The sequence below is a fragment of the Podarcis muralis genome, chromosome 2, assembly GCF_964188315.1.
Source record: "Podarcis muralis chromosome 2, rPodMur119.hap1.1, whole genome shotgun sequence".
Lineage (NCBI taxonomy): Eukaryota > Metazoa > Chordata > Lepidosauria > Squamata > Lacertidae > Podarcis > Podarcis muralis.
Window position 1 is genome coordinate 47835919 of NC_135656.1, and position 14636 is coordinate 47850554.

General features: G+C 40.8%; 1 protein-coding gene across 18 annotated transcripts in view; it reads left to right on the forward strand.

Moving 5' to 3' along the window:
* The window catches only part of TENM2 (teneurin transmembrane protein 2), a 753358-nt gene that overhangs the window by 593737 nt on the left and 144985 nt on the right, over window positions 1-14636 (forward strand). The window lies entirely within an intron of this gene.

The following is a 14636-nucleotide window of genomic DNA, read 5'->3' on the forward strand; positions in this document are numbered from 1 at the left end:
CAGAAGTACATTTTTTGGTTTATCTGAGAAATCTAACAGATACTTTGGCACACCCTACAATAGGAATATGTCTATGATATCACAAGTGAGTAATATTATTCACTTGTTAGCTTGTAACCATGCAATCATTGTCTTTGGTCCCTTGGGTTCCATTGGGATCTGACATGGTTTGGCAGCTCCAGATGGAAAAGGAAGAGGAAAAGCTGAACGGAAGAGGTGGTGCTGGAGCTGGAGACAGAAGAGCAGGACATCATCCCCGTCCTCCCCAAGAACCAGGCACTGCCTTCATTGGTGGGGTGAGGTGCACGTGTCTGTGCACACAGCACAGGCAAGGGCAAGAAAGTATTGTGAGTAAGTTTGCCCCACCTCATCTTAGAAAGCTTGGTAGGAGAGGGGTGTTAACTGTTGGGACATCTTCATAGCTTCCATTAAGTTATGGAAAAATTCACTTGCTTATGTACCTTGAAATCTTGATTTCTGGGCTTTGCTGTGGAGCGTGTACTGCTATTAGCTGGAATAAAGATTTCTTCCTTACTCTCAAAGAAGAGCTGCTGTTGTCGTGTTTTGGGATAAGAACCTGACAGTGATTCTTTATTTTATGAGGAAAATCTTCAACCAGATAGCCTTACCATGTACCTTCTTGCACCTTTGCAAACTCCAAAGAGAAGCAGTCTTAATCCTAGACCAGGGGTCTTCAAACTGCGGCCCGCAGGCTGGATGCAGCCCACTAGACTCGTAAATCCAGCCTGCAGACCCTGCCACCCACTCAGTCAGTCCCCGCGTGCTGAGGTAAATTTGAAGCGGTGAAGCATTTCCTTGAAAAGAAGCCGCGGACGCCTCGCCACGTGGAGATTGCCTGGGTGGGTGGCGGCGCTTCCGCGGCTTCCGATTGGCTGCTTGAAGCTCCTTGGGAGCACATCTTGGGAGTGCGGCGGCGGCAGCTCTACCAATGAAAGGCCGCGTAGGTGGGGCCTTTCACTAGTAGAGCCACCACTGATGCACTGAGCCTGGGATCCCTCATCGAGCGTGGAAAGGTGTTGCCACCGCAGCCAGCTCTCAACCACAGGCAGAGCTACTCGGGCAGCAGCAGCGACAGAGGAGGTGGTTGGAAAGCAGGGGGAGGGGAGGGGGGAGAGAGAAGCCCCCTTCCGCTGGGAGCCCCGCCACCCAGGGCTGGGGGCGACCCCTGATCGCATCTCTTTTCAGTCTCCAGATATATAAGTGTGCGTGTGTGTGTATATACTTCATATGAATGAAAATATGGCATAAGCACTGACCATTTGCATTACTGCTGAGCGCTGATTAACAGCGACAAATATGGAACCGGATATTGACCATCTCATTAGCCAAAAGTAGGCCCATATTTCTCATTGAAATACTTAAAAGTTTATGTTGATTAAAATTGTTCTTCATTTTAAATATTGTATTGTTTTTCCTGTGTTTTGTGCACTACAAATAAAATATGTGCAGTGTGCATAGGAATTCATTCATATTTTTTTCAAACTATAGTCCGGCCCCCAACAGTGTCTGAGGGACAGTGAACCGGCCCCCTGTTAAAAAAGTTTGAGGACCCCTGTCCTAGACGATACTCTGGTTACATTTGTGTTATGTGGTCTCCCTTGCCTCCTTCAACTGTTAAGTGATTTTGCATTCTGTTTCATGATGCACAACAAGGATTGAGATGTTTTTGATTAAATCTATGTGCAAAAAGCCTTCATGCTGCATCCTCCTTAAAGTGTGTGTGGAATGTTATTGTTTAAATGGGAATAAGTTTAGAAAACAATGTTCTGGAAACTATTAGGGGACCAGGATTTCTATTACACAAATACCATTTTAATAAAATAGTTTTCTTCCCAAAAGAAGGAATTAATCAGAATTTTAAACTAATATTTTAATGGAAAATTGACAGTGGAAAATTAGTAATAAAACCCAGTGAAAAATTGAGAATAAGGTGTTCTGATGCTAATACTTACAGAGATGAGTAACTTCTGCTATCCTCAATTTCTCTCTATCCATTTGTTCCAAGAAAGTAGCAGTGCAGCAATTTTCACTTATAAGTGACAGGATTAGTATGGACAGCTACTTATAGTAGTCAGTAACTGATTTCCTTTGTTAAGACTATAAAATCAAATACATTTTTTCATGAATTAAAACAGATGGAGAAAAATTTCGGCTATGACAAATGTGTCTGGGCATTTAAAGGGTATTGCTAATCTGCAAAGAAAGAAGCTGAAATCTCAGTAGCTGGATTTTGCAGGTACTGAAATAGTGATTCATTCTTAAAACTATGCAAGAATCTAGTTTGTAATTCTGTGCTTGAAAACGGGGTGGGGGGGAATCAAACCTTCAGAGTTAATAGTGGGTATGCAGAGTCTAATTTTTGTATTTGATTCTCAGTCTAACATCTTCATTTCTGTTGAGGTGCTCAAGACCCATTCTCAAAGACAATTAATAGAAGCTTGTGAACCAGCTTTGCTGCCCTCATACTTCTTCTTGCTACTACCAAAAGTCCCAATGATACGTATTTCGGTTCAGGTCCATGTATACAGCTTTCCCCACTACCTATGTGAGCAAGAGTAGTGAAAACTAACTGGTGTGCAGTTTTCCCATGCATGTATGAACTACTTCTAATTAAATATGTGATTGATAGTCCAACTCATGTTCCATGCGCAAACCATATCTATAGCCAGGGGTAGGCAACCTAAGGCCCATGGGCCACAAGCAGCCCATGGGGGTCGTTTAACTGGCCCACGAGCCACCCCCAAACTGAGCCACCCGCTTGGCAAGTCCCCGTGCACCGCGCTAAACCGGCGCAGCACGATGCAGGGACTCACTTCTGCAGCGCTGGAAATCGCGTCTGCGCAGACACCGGAAATCATAGGTGCGTGCGCAATCAGGCCCACGGAGAGATCTCTGCTAGAGTGAACCAGCCCAGGCGAGGTAAACCTTGCCAACCCCTGTCTATAGCAATATATCAGTATCACCTGTGAAGATATGTTGATAAGCATCAGAAAACAAAGGTATATCTGGATTGTCTGCAAGTTGTCTTTCAACCATTGAGCTGTGTATTTGTATAATTAGGCAATCCTTGTTCCATTCACCTTCATTTTGGATCACTTAGAAATTTGTTAAGCCAAGGTTAGTGATTGACATACATTTACAGATAAATACATAAATTGATAATCCTGAATCTTGGGCACATGTTATCATCGTTTTTTTCTTTGTAGGATAATGCTTTCAAACAGATATGTGTCTATCACTAAATGTGTATTGGTGTATTTTGAGGAGACCTTTCATAAATCAGTTGTGCCACCTATCAAATATTAAGCATGCACAGTTGCATAAGAACACCAGAAAGTGTTAGCATGGATTTATGCATCAAAATATTATGGGATCCGTAATATTAAATATTCATAATTTGAAGGACCCGGCAACTGGCTACAAAAAGGAGAGGTTGCAAGGGTATCAAGATTAATGGAATCCAAAAAACAGAGTAGCTAACTGATTTAGCTTAGTTCATCTGTTCTATAATAGGTTTGTTTCTTGATTTTTAGTGTGCTTGAGTCTGGGCAGCTGCTCTGGCAGTAAACCTGGCATGCCAATTCCAAGCAGCCAGGGTAAAATGAACCCATTATCTTTTTATGTCACTTGGTAATCATTTATTTCACATATGCAATGTGAGAACCATACAAGACAACTGCCCTAGATTGTTTGCAATCTGTGGATAGGTGTAAGGATTTTGTCTGTTTTTCATGTACTTTCTTATATGTTTGCATTGTTTTTTACTGCATTAGCTGTTCTTTGTGGAGAAACATATGTGCTTATTGTTCATATTTTATTGTTACATTTTGAAAATGCAATAAAAATACATTTCAAAAATTCATGATTTAGTTAACACTAGCCAGATTCCCTTGTAACCATTGTTTTCAAACCTACTTTCCACAATAGTTTCTAATGCTGATTTATGAAGAAACCAGTTGCATTGATGCTATTGAGACTCTCAGTCTTGGTTCATGCCAGCATGGTAATGGAGGATGACATTCAGCCCAGAAAAGAGAGAGCTCCAGTGATGGCTCCTAATTTGCAAACCTTGGTTTGCAAGGAGTTAATGATATGCTTGCACCAAACTAATGCGTGCAATGAGCACACTGCCTTTTATTGGTAATTAAGAACTTTGACAGGTCATGCATGATTATTTTAGCTCTCGTTTATTTTAAACTTTCCACAACTGGGAACTTGGCTACCTCTCCTCTCTTAAAATAACACAATAGCCACCATATTTTGAACGGTGAATTGTATTAAAGTAAGCTGGCACATGGCAGACAGTTTTCATTCCTTGCCCAGAGGCACTCTCAGATAATTACACAACAGCAGGGTCCCTGTTTTACCACATACTTAAGCCTAATGTTTAATCCTATCTTGAATATGCTACAATGGTTCCAAATTCAACTTGGCCACAAATGCACATCTAGTAAAGGTGTACTACCTTAGATGTTACTACAATGTTTCCCTAAAAAGTACCTCTTTTACAATTCTGCACTTTTCCTGCTTCCTACCCAATTTCATTCCTGCTGGGAACAGTCAGAGAAAACTGTCAAGTAAAAGTATAGCTGTGTCTTCTGCTTTTTAGATGCATTTTAAACGTGCCCTATCTACAGATACAATTTTGTGTAGCTAAAGGAAGGAAAGGGCCTAGAATCACTATTTTCTAAGATGGCTGGTATGGGGAGGGGGCTAGGCTCCTGGGCACAGACTTTTGCTTCATGGTGCTGAGAAAGCGGATGGGGAAACATCTCTCTCTCTCGGTCTTCCTCCCCCCCCCCCCAATAATTCTAAAACCTGGGGGCATCCAGTGAAGCTGAATAGAGAGAGATTTAGGATAGACCAAAGGAAGTACTTCACATAACCAGGACCAGCCCAATATATTTTGGTGCCTTAACAGCAGCAGTAAATGCCAGCTCCCTCAAGTCTAGGCACATGGTACTCAAAGCTAGCCAAGTTATTTTTGCACCTGGGGAAGGAAACCCCGGAAGCACCTCTTCTCCCTTCACAACAGTAAAATTGTAAAAATAATAAATAAAATAATATACCAACCTTTGATGATACCGAAAACCAGCTGCCTCACTTTGCCCAATGTTATGACTGACCCAGTAGAAAGCACATAGTTAAAGCAGAAAATTTGCTATCTCAAGATGTAGTAAAAGGGGGTGGTTTATTTGTTATTTGTACTTGTAGCCCACTCTTCATCACACTGTGATCTATACACCTCATAATCTTTGGGTAAAAGGAGGGATAGAAATTTAATTTAAAAATACAAACTGTCCCAGGGTTGGTTACATAAATAACATAATTAAACACAGCAATGCAGGACACAAATTAGGCAAATTCATGGTAGGGGAGAAATTTGATTCAGTTCACATTTAAAACCAAATTTATCAACTTTGCACTTTCTGACACACATGGGAAATGAAACACAGCCCTCCTTAAAAATTCACACATCTGATTTTTGTGATGCACTTTTCCAACCAACCAGTGTTTACCAAAAAAGCATATATTAGGTAAACATGTGCATACAGTGACTACATTAGTGAAAAATATATTTAAAATGAATTATATTAGGAGAAATTGCTAACAAGAATGTATACATTAGTCAAAACTGCATGCAAATTGTGTTTATTGGGAGAAATTCACATTAAAGAAATATTGCCAATTGCTGCAGAGTTGTGGAGAGAACTTAAATTGGCAGATCCTTCCATCCCTAATGGTAGTTGCTTATAAATGGCTTCTTTGCATGATGGATATATATTACCTCCAGTATCAGAGGCAGTGTGCCTCTGAATGCCAGTTGCGGGGAAACATGGGTTTGAGAGTGCTTTTGCATTCGTATCCTGCTTGTGGGCTTTGCATAGGCACCTGGTTGTTCGTTGTTAGAACAGAAATCTGGACTAGATAAATCTTTGGTCTGAATCAGCAGGGCTCTTACATTCTTACTGCTGTATTTATCACACACAACAAAGTTGTTTTGCACACATGTAAACAAGGTCTTAAGTCTACCTGCAATATTATTATTTTGGACCAAATTCATTCATGCTTGCTTGATCAGTGGTAATTACAGGCACTTTTGTTTGGTTCCCCAAAATTTTGTGTTTTGCATATTTTAATGGATCTGTCAATAATAAGTTATTACTTATTTTGGCTTACTGTGATGCAGCGAGATACAAATAAAAATGTGTGTTAGAATCTTAGAATTACTGGCATTATGTTGTATATTGAAGATAACACATGTGGAATTGATACAGAGTAAAAAGGGGCTGATGGGCAAATGGATCGTAGACTATATTTGACATGCGTGTCCTTTTCCATGTAAAATACAATGTATTATTCTTGTTCTTTATTTTCATTCAGGTCCTCTAGCCAAAGAGGACATAGGGCAAAGAGACTGCATTTTGAATCTTAAGGTTGCCACAAAAGCAGGCTCATTATATTTGGTTTCAGGAATTGATGAATCTTGTGCCAATTTTCTGCTCTCTGTACAATCTAAGGTCTGTCATGAGAATAGATGAATGGTGTTGCTGCAATATGTTCTCTTGCACAGCCTTTGTCCTAAGATTTCAAATTCTGAATGCAGCATGCAGTGCTGTTATCATTCTTGTGACAAAAATTGCATTCGCAAAGTGGCACAAAATCAAAACATTTCTTCAAGAGGACTGAAGGGAAGAAATACAAAAAGAGAATAAAACAGAAGTTTGTTCTCATTGCTGTCAGAATAGAAGATAGAAAACTAATGATAATACAGGTTGTTACTATTGTTCCAGTTCTTTTTAAACATGCTTTCTGGTGGTGCTTCAGGGAATTTAAAGCCAGATCTTGTGATTTTTATTTTATTTTATAAAAAAAAACTGTAATGTAATTCCAAGTGTGTGTAAGCTTTTCAAGTATTTTGGAAGCAGAAAGACTAAAATTGGACACGGAGGGGTAAATTTTCAAAGCATTGCATGGGCGATAGGCGCACAAATCCCATTACAGCTAATGGGATTTGTGGGCGTATCTGTCGTGCATTGCTTTGAAAATTCATTCCATTCCATTCACGCAATGCAGGCCTGGAGAAGAAATATCACTGACTCAGTTTTGAAAGACGATTTTGTGTTTATTTCACCCAAATCCTCTTCTACATATAAGTACGCTGAAAAGCATTAGATGACTCCCATTCCCTTTTTGGAATCAGGGATCCAAAATGAAGCAAGACATGCATTTTAAAGGAACCTGGACTCTTCCTTACTGCCCACCCCCACCCCTGGCTGTTGGCTGCTATCATTCATCCTTCATCAATATCCATGCTGACAGCCATTAGTTCCCCTGTTTTCCCCACCTACTGACAGAAGTAGCTGTGGATGGATAACAGATAAATGAAAAGGATTCCTCATTCTCTTGCCTTCTTCCACCTGTATATCAAGCAGCAAGTAAGAGGCTTTATTCTAGAACTGCAAGTAATAGTAAACATCAACATGTACAGCAGAACATGAACTCAGTGTGTGATTTAATACACACACTAAAATGCACACACTATGATTATTACATAGAAGTAGATGCCATTGAGCTAAAAATGACTTACTCACAAGAAAGAGTGTATAGGTTTGCAGCCATAATATTGGAAAATATAATTTGAGAACAATCATGCTTTGCCGCTTGCAGCATACAGCAACACACATTTGCAATGCTACATTTTTATCATTGAGATATACCGATTTAGCAGCTTCCTGGCATTCGATTGCTTAATCTAGAGTCTCTGTGTAGTGACACCTAGCTAATTTTGCCACTTACATGAAATTATACCCTCTAAAGACATGTAAAGACTATCATTTGTGACACCTAAGCTTACCATTATGTGCCTCTTCCATTCCCATAACTAAAACTGGTCCTCAGCCATTTGTTAACCATGTTTAGATTTTTTTAAATAATAATAATAATAATTGGGTACAAGGTTTTAGCTTTGGAATTGGGCCATCAAGCAGCCTTTTTATGACTGATTCTGGAGCCTGCAAAAACAGCCAATGGCACATGCAGAATGGCTTTCTGTGGGAAATGCCTTGGGTAATTTGATCCCGTAGATCTGCTGGGATTTAAAAACAATACTTGAGGCATCTATGCTGGGGAATGATTGGTAATTGGGTTCACATTGCAAGGCACCTTATGCCGCAACATAAGTTAAAGCACCACAAGGCTGCTAAGAAGCCAAGAGGTCCAGGTTGAATGTACTGAAAGAACATGTCGATGCTTAAAGATACCTGGGCTTTCAGGGCAGCCTAGAGAAGCAGCATCTGAACAGATGTGACTTGCATTTACAGGCCAGTTACAAGATAGATCTCACTGGTTAAACCAGAGGTGGCGAAACTTTTTCGCCTGATGGGCCAGATCTTGATCTCCCTCATTCCACAGGCGAACTTTGATAGGTCAGCAGGGACACACGCCTGTCAATAATTTGACATCATGTTTATGGGCAGGATTCAACCAACAACCCCTGCCAGTGTAAGGCTGTGCAAGAACTTCTGCTACTGCAAGGCAACTCCCCCCCCCCTCCTCCCCTTACATGACCCCTTCACCTCCCCAGTTGTGAGGGGTCAGAAGAACCTAGAACTGTGAGCAAAGGGAGAAGAGGGCAGATTGTTCCATTAGGCAAGCAGGCATGCTTGCACTGGGGGAGCAATCTTTTTAGTGCTACATTGAATCCCTCCCTATGTCAGGTTACTTATGAGTAGGAGATCCCAACCACCTGTGACCGTTGACCCACAGGAGCCTACCAGCCCATTCCCCTCAGAGAACATGCTGGCAAAAAAGCACCCAGCAGAATTAAACTCTCTGCTTGACAGCTGATGTGTGGGAAGGGTTTGATCCTGCGTTCTGCAGGGTCTGTTTTACCAGCATATAACCCACAGGGAATGTGTTTGCAAAGCTTCCACACTGGATTGAACCTCACCCATCAGCTGACATCACCTGTTAACATGCCAGTTCTCCGAGTGAAGAGCAAAAATGTGTAGAAAGTGACCCCATTGTTTAGGTTTTGGTTTTAATTTCCCAGTCCTAATGTTTAACAAAAATTCATTTGCATACCTTTGACAGGAACATACCTTTCTTGCTTTCTTTATATTTACTTGCAGTACTAATCGTCTGGGGTCTGATTCACAGTTATAAAGTCCGAACCAATGGTGTTGTATAAAACAAATTTTATTATAAGTAAAGAGCCTAGCATCTATTGAAGACCTGGCCTTGCAAACTTAACTGTCTTTCATTTATGATGAGCAGTGGGTATTTTCTTCTCCTGCTATATATTGACAATGCTGATCCTTAAAAAATCTTCAGCTCTTGATAACCCTCTCTCTAAACACAGTGTGTAGCTGGCTACTGTGTTTACACAAGCAGATGACGATGTCACTCCACATATTTCATCTAATACGTATTGATTGGTTCTTTATCCTTTACCAGACACTTCTGTGTGAGAACAGTTTAGCAATGCCCCACAAAGCTGCTGTGACCTCAGTACGTGAAGGATACGATCTCTTGTTTCCCTATGTGATTGCTCAATGTCTCAACAACTGTGTTGCTTGTTAGCAAAATCAGAGTTGCATCTAGCTATGCTCATTCTGCTTTGTATTCCTCCCCAAGAGAAAAACACCACATGGATGGATAACAGATAAATGAAAAGGATTCCTCATTCTCTTGCCTTCTTCCACCTGTATATCAAGCAGCAAGTAAGAGGCTTTATTCTAGAACTGCAAGTAATAGTAAACATCAACATGTACAGCAGAACATGAACTCAGTGTGTGATTTAATACACACACTAAAATGCACACACTATGATTATTACATAGAAGTAGATGCCATTGAGCTAAAAATGACTTACTCACAAGAAAGAGTGTATAGGTTTGCAGCCATAATATTGGAAAATATAATTTGAGAACAATCATGCTTTGCCGCTTGCAGCATACAGCAACACACATTTGCAATGCTACATTTTTATCATTGAGATATACCGATTTAGCAGCTTCCTGGCATTCGATTGCTTAATCTAGAGTCTCTGTGTAGTGACACCTAGCTAATTTTGCCACTTACATGAAATTATACCCTCTAAAGACATGTAAAGACTATCATTTGTGACACCTAAGCTTACCATTATGTGCCTCTTCCATTCCCATAACTAAAACTGGTCCTCAGCCATTTGTTAACCATGTTTAGATTTTTTTAAATAATAATAATAATAATTGGGTACAAGGTTTTAGCTTTGGAATTGGGCCATCAAGCAGCCTTTTTATGACTGATTCTGGAGCCTGCAAAAACAGCCAATGGCACATGCAGAATGGCTTTCTGTGGGAAATGCCTTGGGTAATTTGATCCCGTAGATCTGCTGGGATTTAAAAACAATACTTGAGGCATCTATGCTGGGGAATGATTGGTAATTGGGTTCACATTGCAAGGCACCTTATGCCGCAACATAAGTTAAAGCACCACAAGGCTGCTAAGAAGCCAAGAGGTCCAGGTTGAATGTACTGAAAGAACATGTCGATGCTTAAAGATACCTGGGCTTTCAGGGCAGCCTAGAGAAGCAGCATCTGAACAGATGTGACTTGCATTTACAGGCCAGTTACAAGATAGATCTCACTGGTTAAACCAGAGGTGGCGAAACTTTTTCGCCTGATGGGCCAGATCTTGATCTCCCTCATTCCACAGGCGAACTTTGATAGGTCAGCAGGGACACACGCCTGTCAATAATTTGACATCATGTTTATGGGCAGGATTCAACCAACAACCCCTGCCAGTGTAAGGCTGTGCAAGAACTTCTGCTACTGCAAGGCAACTCCCCCCCCCCTCCTCCCCTTACATGACCCCTTCACCTCCCCAGTTGTGAGGGGTCAGAAGAACCTAGAACTGTGAGCAAAGGGAGAAGAGGGCAGATTGTTCCATTAGGCAAGCAGGCATGCTTGCACTGGGGGAGCAATCTTTTTAGTGCTACATTGAATCCCTCCCTATGTCAGGTTACTTATGAGTAGGAGATCCCAACCACCTGTGACCGTTGACCCACAGGAGCCTACCAGCCCATTCCCCTCAGAGAACATGCTGGCAAAAAAGCACCCAGCAGAATTAAACTCTCTGCTTGACAGCTGATGTGTGGGAAGGGTTTGATCCTGCGTTCTGCAGGGTCTGTTTTACCAGCATATAACCCACAGGGAATGTGTTTGCAAAGCTTCCACACTGGATTGAACCTCACCCATCAGCTGACATCACCTGTTAACATGCCAGTTCTCCGAGTGAAGAGCAAAAATGTGTAGAAAGTGACCCCATTGTTTAGGTTTTGGTTTTAATTTCCCAGTCCTAATGTTTAACAAAAATTCATTTGCATACCTTTGACAGGAACATACCTTTCTTGCTTTCTTTATATTTACTTGCAGTACTAATCGTCTGGGGTCTGATTCACAGTTATAAAGTCCGAACCAATGGTGTTGTATAAAACAAATTTTATTATAAGTAAAGAGCCTAGCATCTATTGAAGACCTGGCCTTGCAAACTTAACTGTCTTTCATTTATGATGAGCAGTGGGTATTTTCTTCTCCTGCTATATATTGACAATGCTGATCCTTAAAAAATCTTCAGCTCTTGATAACCCTCTCTCTAAACACAGTGTGTAGCTGGCTACTGTGTTTACACAAGCAGATGACGATGTCACTCCACATATTTCATCTAATACGTATTGATTGGTTCTTTATCCTTTACCAGACACTTCTGTGTGAGAACAGTTTAGCAATGCCCCACAAAGCTGCTGTGACCTCAGTACGTGAAGGATACGATCTCTTGTTTCCCTATGTGATTGCTCAATGTCTCAACAACTGTGTTGCTTGTTAGCAAAATCAGAGTTGCATCTAGCTATGCTCATTCTGCTTTGTATTCCTCCCCAAGAGAAAAACACCACATGGATGTGGATGTTTGTGTGGGGTGCTTATTAAAGCTGTCTGTGGACAAACGCCGGCACCCTTGGCCTGAAGCAATATGAGCGCCTCACCCCATAGTTGCCTTTGACTGGACTTTATCGTCCTTTACCTTTTACCTTAATATATGTACCCCTTCAAACATTTCTGTGGAAATCAGCCCAGGAGGATTTTGTCACTTTAGACTCATACATTTTTAATGGCTGATTGCACTAAGCAGCCTCAAACATAATGTTGTCAGGCCTGGGCCTGCTTCACCACGTAGCTGCTCTGTTGGCCCTTTATCCTGACCCTCAAGACCCAGCTATTCCATTTCCAGGCCTCTCTTGAGTAGCTACTGTCAATGGTGATGAATTGTACATTCCTTCTGAACTGTAGCCATAACTACCATTGGAGACTAGGCCTACCAAATTCATTTCACTTGTGACCCCTGCTACATTTGAACCAGACTCTCCTGAGAGAAACTGTTTTTAAAAATTAACCCACTGTGTCCTCTTTCCAGTCCTTCAACGGCTGACTGGCCATTTGTAAGGTAGAGAACGGAACTCAGCAAAACCATTTAGTGCTCAACACAGACTAGGAACGAAGTATATTTGTGAAGAATAATACCTCCAAACTCATTAACTGGTCTTGCACATTAATAATTCAAAGCACATTTAATTATTGCACTGGTTGTAATGAGGCAAGTTTTTCAGATAGATCTGAGCAATTGGAAATGGGGACAAAGCTACATAATTTGCTGCACCTGTGTAATACTGAGTTCTGTAAATCCTGAAGGAAGGAAGGTTGGTTACCGTAGTTGATGGATAGTCCTTAGGGATGCTGGGTCACAACTTGGGGTTCATGAATATATACATCCTTTTAAGCTGCCTGGTGACACGAGACAGCCATCACTTGCTGCTTCTATTGTCTGCCTGCTTCCCTCACCGGCAGTGAGGGAATCTTTGACTCTTAAAATATCGCTGTCCTATCAATTACTTTCAACCAACTATTCTTATGGCAGTGCGCCTAGGTCTTTAAAAGCTGGGGTCTTCTGGAGGGTCCTGTTCCCCTTGTACTTCTGAGGAGGTATGGGCATGTTGGCATATGCAAATTTTATGCAAATATGTAATTGGACTTCAACATATTGCACTTGAAAGAGACAGTTTTGCTCCTCAGAGAATTTAAGGTAATATGGTTGATGTTTATTTCCTTATGGTGGGCGCACACACCTGAGGACCATTTCACAGAGAGCAGGCAGGGAGCTGCAGACAAATTGCAGTGTTGGGGAACATATTCAGAGCCAAACTAGACATCAATTTTTGTAGCAAGCAGCGATGTCTAAGCATGCACGTAACCAGGATCATGGGGGGGGGGGACAGAACTGAGCTACCCATTATGTGATTGGTCAGACAGTTAAGTATTTTTATTTATTTACTTGATTTGCTCCCCTGCCCCCTCCCCTTGCCATGCCCATGTCTGAGAGGTTTTTTTTATTAAAAAAATATAGGTGGGTTCTTTTGGTACTGCAGCATACTAAAGGAAACATTTATTCATTCACTTTCAAGCTGGGATCCAGACAGAAAGATTCCCCCCTGCAAATGAAGTTTTTTGGGGGAGGAAGCTCCCTTGGGTGCTAACCCTCGTAAGCATGGTGGGAGAGTATTTCTGGATTGCAGTGGAAGAGAAAAAGGATACCCCCATGTGCTGCAGTCCCACACACCCCTGCACTTATAATTGAATAAAGACAAAAGCACATCTGTAGCAGCATGATAAGCATTTAGCATAACATGTAGCATGGCCCTCATACTATACAATTTTAGGTGTAAACATCTTTAAACACCTATAAAATGTAACATATAATCTGGCTCTTTGTTCATAGGTGCTTTTGAGAAGTCTGTTTCTCCAGAGACAACACAGACACAAAAGAAAAGAGTGTATAACCTCTAAAACAATGCTTCTCTCATACTACTTTCAACCTCTTAAAAACTATGGTTTGGCTTTAGGCTTGGCTATTCTTTTTCCACCCTTTTTTTTACAGTTCCTAGGTGTCTTCCAGAAAGGTAATGACAATGACACGAAAGCAAATGTTTTCTGATTAATCAACGGCTAATAGCGACTGTTAATTAAACAGTTGCTTTCCCCAGTGAGTTTTAAATGTCCTCTACACAATGAGATCCAAAAATAAACTCTACACATGTTAAAACACTGAAGAAAGGCTTTGCATTTATTGTGAAATGTATTACGCACATTTCAGTTCTAAATAGAGGCAGCTGTCAGACTTTCAACTGTATTCTTGGCATGTTTACTCAGCAGTAAGTCCCCCTTATTCAGTGGAACTGACTTCTATCTGATTGTGCACACTATTGCAGTCTTTGCACAACAAAATAATATGATTTTATTTTGAGGAATGTTTTGTCTTTATACTTGATTTATAGTGGCATGTTAATGAACCACTTTTTGTCTCTGTTATCCAGTTATTTTTATTATATGTAGTCTTATCTATATATTTTTCATTGTACTACTGTACACTGAAGCAGTTCAACAAATATAAAATACATTGCTCCCATGCATTATACCCCCTGCCCCGAAAAAAGCTTTATTTCATCCCAAAGCAGCTTTATTTTAAAATGGTTTTCTCTTCCCTCATGACTTTTGTAATGTATACATTGTATGTTTATT